The sequence below is a fragment of the Mustela nigripes genome, chromosome 15 (genome assembly GCF_022355385.1).
Source record: "Mustela nigripes isolate SB6536 chromosome 15, MUSNIG.SB6536, whole genome shotgun sequence".
NCBI classification, from domain to species: Eukaryota; Metazoa; Chordata; class Mammalia; order Carnivora; family Mustelidae; genus Mustela; species Mustela nigripes.
Window position 1 is genome coordinate 11572569 of NC_081571.1, and position 6076 is coordinate 11578644.

General features: G+C 42.6%; 1 protein-coding gene across 4 annotated transcripts in view; it reads right to left on the reverse strand.

Moving 5' to 3' along the window:
- Nucleotides 1-259, reverse strand: part of SLC7A1 (solute carrier family 7 member 1) — a 79249-nt gene extending 78990 nt beyond the window's left edge. For all 4 annotated transcript variants that reach the window (XM_059378285.1, XM_059378286.1, XM_059378280.1 and 1 more), the window contains exon 1: nucleotides 4-259. The gene's annotated coding sequence lies outside the window, so the exon portion shown is untranslated. The remainder of the gene's footprint in view (nucleotides 1-3) is intronic.
- Nucleotides 260-6076: the final 5817 nt, after the last annotated feature.

The following is a 6076-nucleotide window of genomic DNA, read 5'->3' on the forward strand; positions in this document are numbered from 1 at the left end:
CACCGAGGCGGCGGGCGGGCGGCGGGTGGCAGGATGCGGACTAGTCCGCGGAGGGGCTCGGCACGCGCCGCTGGAAGGACGGCTGCTCGGACGGAGGCGCGGCGCGTAGGGAGCGGGAGCTGCGGCTGCGGTTAGCGGACGCTGGCTGGCCTCGCGCCCCGCCCGGCAGTTCACCTGCCCGCGCCGACTGAATGGAGCGTGGAGAGCGGGCGGGCTCTGGCGCCGGGTTTCATCAGCCGCGCGCCGGGCCCCCGCCCCTCGCTCCCGCCCCGCGGCCCCGGCAGCCCCCGTCCAATCGCGCGCTTCAACCGCCGGGTACCAATGGGAGCGCGGCGCGGCGGGACGGCAGGCCCGAGGCGGTGGCCGGGGCGGGGCGGAGGGGCGGGGAGGGGCGTGTCCGCGCTGGGGTTCCCCGGGCCGGCGGCTATTCCCCGCGCCTTCGCTTCGGCTCCGCCCTCTTGTTGCCATTTTTCCGCCAATCCGAGCCCGCGGCGCGATCGCATCCCCGGGTCCTCTGACAGCCGGAACCTCGCGGGTCCGGGTTAGCGCCCGCAGGGCAGTGCTGCCCAGAGCGGCGGGCCCCAGGGAGCTGACACCGAGCTCGCCACCAGTGCTCCTTTTCCAGAGATAAAACATCTGGGAAGCACTTCAAAAGTTCTTTTTTTTTTTTTTAAGTAAATCTTCACTTGTCATTGGATTATTTTATTATTGCTATTCCTTTGTTTTTAATAAATAACTTACTCTTGCCCCTTATCAGGAAGGGCCCTGAAGCCTGAATCGGCCTGTGTCACAAGCACACCTGACCGGCTGGCTAGTCAAAATGGCTTACTTCCAGAGTTACTCTCCCCTAGATGGCAAAAACTTTAGAACCGAATCCCACAGTGCTCACTGCACAAGCTGCCTCTTTGTTGTCTCTCTTTGCTGCAAAAACCCCACACAAGAAATACAACCTATAGAGATCCAGTAATCTGTACCATGGGAGACGTGAGCGAGTCATAGATTAATCCTGCCAGCCTCCTTCTAACTTTGTGAATAACAAACACACACAACAAAACAAAAAGCACAGAAAAATGACAGCACAGTGTTCATGGCCTCAGAGTCTTCGCCACACCATCAAACCCCCTCCCTCCTCCATCCCCCAGGTACAGTGTCTTTGGTCAGTAATTGGGACTCACTGTCAGCTACTGGATATGAAACTGTCTTGGAACTACACTAGCAGTTTATAAAATACATAGCTGCACGGTGTTGGCTTCAGAAAGATATTCATGAACACAGAGAAATGAGCTAATATTGGTAAAGCACTTTGAACAGTGTCAAAATGAACAGTTTGGAGTCATAATAAGCAACTAGGTATGTGCTATTTTAAAACAGTTTCAATTGTGAGGTGGTGAAATGATGCCCTCGAGTTGCATTATGGAGGCCTCCTGTTCTGGGGCTTTTCCTGAATCCCACACAGCCCCCTTCACCTGCTGACATAGCCATCCACAGAAGGAAGCCTGCTGTGATTCAAGGACCATCCTCGTTGCCTTTGCGCCAGATCTTGATTAGAATCTCAATTCCACCATCTCATTTGCTGTGTTATCTTCTGCAAGCTATTTCATCTCTATTTGGGAGTGATAAACCTTGTATTATTTTTTTAACCTTGTGCTCTTATCAGAAGCCTATCCCTTAGTGTTTAAAATATGATTGTGAGATTTTTTTTAAAAGACTCTTGGCAGTAAAATAGAATTTAGTAGGTTGTAGAGATGCCCTGTTTGGGCAACACAGAGAGGGAATGTAGAGTTGATGTGTAAATTCTGAGAGCAAGTGTTCCAGGCACTGATGGGTATATAGGGAGAACTTAACCAAGAGGATTTTTAACTAAATGCTCAGTTTAGCAGTCCAATCCAGCAGGCTTTGTCTTCGGGAAGATGTTAGGAGAATCTCAGTGATAAGGAATTTAAGCAAGCAACTTCACAGCAAAAAGGATTCAGTGTGAGCCAGAGAAAAAACAATTATGGTCAAGATCTCAGCAAAAAGTTAGGGGGAAAGTTCAAAAAAATAAACTGGCTGAATGTTTTTAATAAAGCTAAATTTCAGGCAGATTAGGACTCACATGGCAGGTCCTGAAGGACCATGAGCAAAGGGCAACCTTGATTAGAATCAAGGAGCAGATGAAGCATTATTTCAAAGACCAGTACAGAAAGGAGACTCTGGCATTCAGGCCCTGGAAAGCCCTTTGTAAGGTTAAGCTTGACACGCCAAGTCCCAGCCTAGCACCATCAGGCAGCATGGGGGAGTACAAACGTGCAGAGAATCAGAGTCAGACAGACGTGGTTTTCAACTTTGCCTCTACTTCTGTCTAGCCACTGGCCTGGGGAAATTATGTTTGTCCTCTCTCAGCCTCAGTTTCCTCATCTGCAAAATAAGGATTTAACACCTGCTAGATGGGCATAAGTTCATGGTGACAATAAAAAATATGTAGTTGGTAAAGCTGAGGAGAAAAATATGCGTGAAGGTGTAACAGAAAAAGAGACACCAGATACAGACCCACAAAATAGCCAACTGATCGTTGACAAAGGAGCAAAAAGCAATAGTCTCTTCAACAAATGGTGCTGGAACAACTGAACATCCACGTGCAAAAAAAAAAAATCTAGACACAGATCTTATAACTTTCACAAAAGTTAACTCGAAATAAGTCATAGACCTAAGTATAAAATACAAAATGAAAAAAATGCCATAAGTTGATAACAGAGGAGAAAACCTAAGTGATTTTTTGGTTTAGTGATGACTTTTCCTAAAATACAACACCAAAAGCACATTGCACAAAAGAAAAAATTGATTAAGTTGGACTTCATTAAAATTAAAATCCTCTGCTCTATAAAAGACACTGTTGGGGCGCCTGGGTGGCTCAGTGGGTTAAGCCGCTGCCTTCGGCTCAGGTCATGATCTCAGGGTCCTGGGATCGAGTCCCGCATCGGGCTCTCTGCTCAGCAGGGAGCCTGCTTCCTTCTCTCTCTCTCTCTCTGCCTGCCTCTCAGTGTACTTGTAATTTCTCTCTGTCAAATAAATAAATAAAATCTTTAAAAAAAAAAAAAAGACACTGTTAAGAGAATGAAGAGACAAGTTGTGGACTGGGAGAAAATCTTCACAAAACACATACCTGATAAAATATTGGTATACAAATGTACAAAGAACACTTAAACCCAACAATGAGAAAATATACAAAGATACAAAGAACTCTTAAAACCCAACAATAAGAAAAAAAAAAAGTTTTTTTAAATGGGCAAAAGACCTGAACAGACACCTCACTGAAGAAGATATACAGATGGCAAATAAGCACATTAAAAGTTATTTAACATCATATGTTATTAGGGAACTGCAAATTAAAACAGTGAGATACCACTGCATACCCAATGAATAGCTAAAACCCAAAACACACATACCACCAAATGCTGGCAAGGATATGAAGCAACTGGAACTCTCATTCATTGCCGATGGGAATGCAAAATAGTACGACTACTTTGTAAAACACTTTGGCAATTTCTCACAAAACAAAACACAGTCCTACAATAGAGACCAGCAACTGCATTCCTTGGTATTTACCCAAATGAGCTGTGTCCACACAAAAACTTATATGCAAATGTTTATAGCAGCTTTATGCATAATTGCCAAAACTTGGAAGCAACCAGGATGTCCTCAAATAAGTGACTGAACAAATAAACTGCAATACATCCAGTCAATGGAATACTGTTTCTTGATAAAAAAAAAAAAAAAAAAAGGAGTTATCAACCCATGAAAAGACATGGAGGAAAGTTACATGTATATTGCTAAGTGAAAGAAGCCAGTTTGAAGAAGCAGCACACTATATGATTTGAACTTCTGGAAAAAAGCAAAATTATAGGGAAATAAAAAGATCAGTAGTTGCCAAAGGTTTATGGGGGGAGGGAGGAATGAGTAGGTGGAGCATAGGGTATTTCTAGGACAGTGAAACTACTTCAAATGATACTGTAATGGTGCATACATGTTATTATATATTTGTCAAAACCCACAGAGTGTACAACACAAAGAGTAAACCTTAATATAAACTATAGAATTGGGTGCCTGGGTGGCTCAGTGTGTTAAGCATCTGCCTTCAGCTCAGGTTGTGATCCTGAGGTCCTGGGATCAAGTCCCACATCAGGGAGTCTGTTTCTCCCTCTGCCTCTCTCTTTCTCTCTCTCACGAATAAATAAAAATCTTTTTTAAAAACTATAGAATTTAGGGATGCCTGGGTGGCTCAGTGGGTTAAAGCCTCTGCCTTCAGCTCAGGTCATGATCCTAGGGTCCTGGAATCAAGCCCCACATGGGGCTCTCTACTCGGCAGGGAGCCTACTTTCTCCACTCTCTCTCTGCCTGCCTCTCTGCCTTCTTGTGATCTCTCTCCGTCAAATAAATAAATAAAATCTTAAAAAAAAATCTATAGAATTTAGACAATAAGATTGAATGTTGGCTCATCAACTGTAGCGAGTGTACTAAACTAATTCAAGATGTTGATAATAAGGGAAACTGAGTGGAGCAAAGGGAGTATATGGAAACTCTCCTTATATAATCTTCGATTTTTTTATAAACCTAAAACTGTGGTATGTATAGTATATAGTATATACCATGTATATATAAAATACATTGACATATATACTACTTATTATATATTAAAAAATATATATATATACATATATATGTGTATATATATATAATTAGACTACCCATTTGACCCTTGAACAAAATGGGGCTAGGACCAAATGCCCTCCACCACCACCCACCCCACCCCCAGGCAGTTAAAAATCTGTGTATAACTTTTGGTGCCCCCAAAACTTAGCTACTCATAGCCTACAATTTACTGGAGGTCTTATGGGTAACATAAACAGTCAGTTAACATATATTTTGTATGCTATATGTATTATATACTACATTCCTATAATAAAGTAAGCTAGAGAAAAAATGTTCTTAAAAATCATAAAGAAGAAGAAATACATTTACAGTGCTATACTGTAAAAAATCCACATATATGTGGATATATACAGTGCTATACTGTAAAAAAACACATATATCCACATATCCACATATATGTGTTTTTTTACAGTTTTCCACATATATGTGGATATAAAAAATCCACATATATGTTGCTGAAGGATCAACTATTTTATATTATCTACATTTATATGTAATATAATGAATATGTATATATGTATATGCTTGTGCATATGTGTGTGCATAATGAATATGTATACACACATATGTAAAGCACTTGGTATAGGTCTACATATTGAAAGTATTCATTTGGCAGTAGTTGTTATTAAGCAGATCAAAGAAACGGAGTTGCTTCATTTTCTGCAGTTTGAAGACTGTGTCCTTCCTGGATTGGTTAAGCATGTGGACTCTGGAGTTAAAGAATATGGCTTTAGATCCTGACTTTGCTACTGCTAAGCTACAAATAGTTAGACAAATTACCTCATTTCCTCCGAGTTTCACTCTCCTCATTTCTAAAACGAGGATTATGGTGCTGGTGATGAATGAATGACGATATTCATGGAAAGCCTTTAACATCCTATCTGGAACCATAACAAATACCCAGAGAACATTACTATTAATGTTCAACAACTAGACTGATTTGTGGGGTCATGCAAATGCTAAATTGGATCATTTCACCATTCATAATAAAGGAGTGTTCTTACAACCAGAAACTTTGCAGGAAAAGGCTGTCAGTAGTTGACCCTGTAAGGACTGAGTGGTTAAGCCATCACTCTCCTAATTCCCTGGGGGTCCAGGTGGGGAGGGAAAGAACATAGTTGTCACTGCATTCTTCAGAAGACCTCTGCTTTTACCTGACCAGCTCCTTTCTGTTCTGCTGGAACCAGGACTATCCCTTTTCTTGGGAGATTCTGCTCTTGTCTCTCCCAACCTCCCCTACTCTTGCATCTTCAACAGGAACGACCAGGTCACAGAACCCCATCACTGTCAGCATTGAAATTTTGTTGGGGGTGGAAGGCCCCTGATCCAAGCAAATTATTTCCTGGCTACAGGAAATACTGGAAAGAAGAGAAGTCTCCTTCCTCCC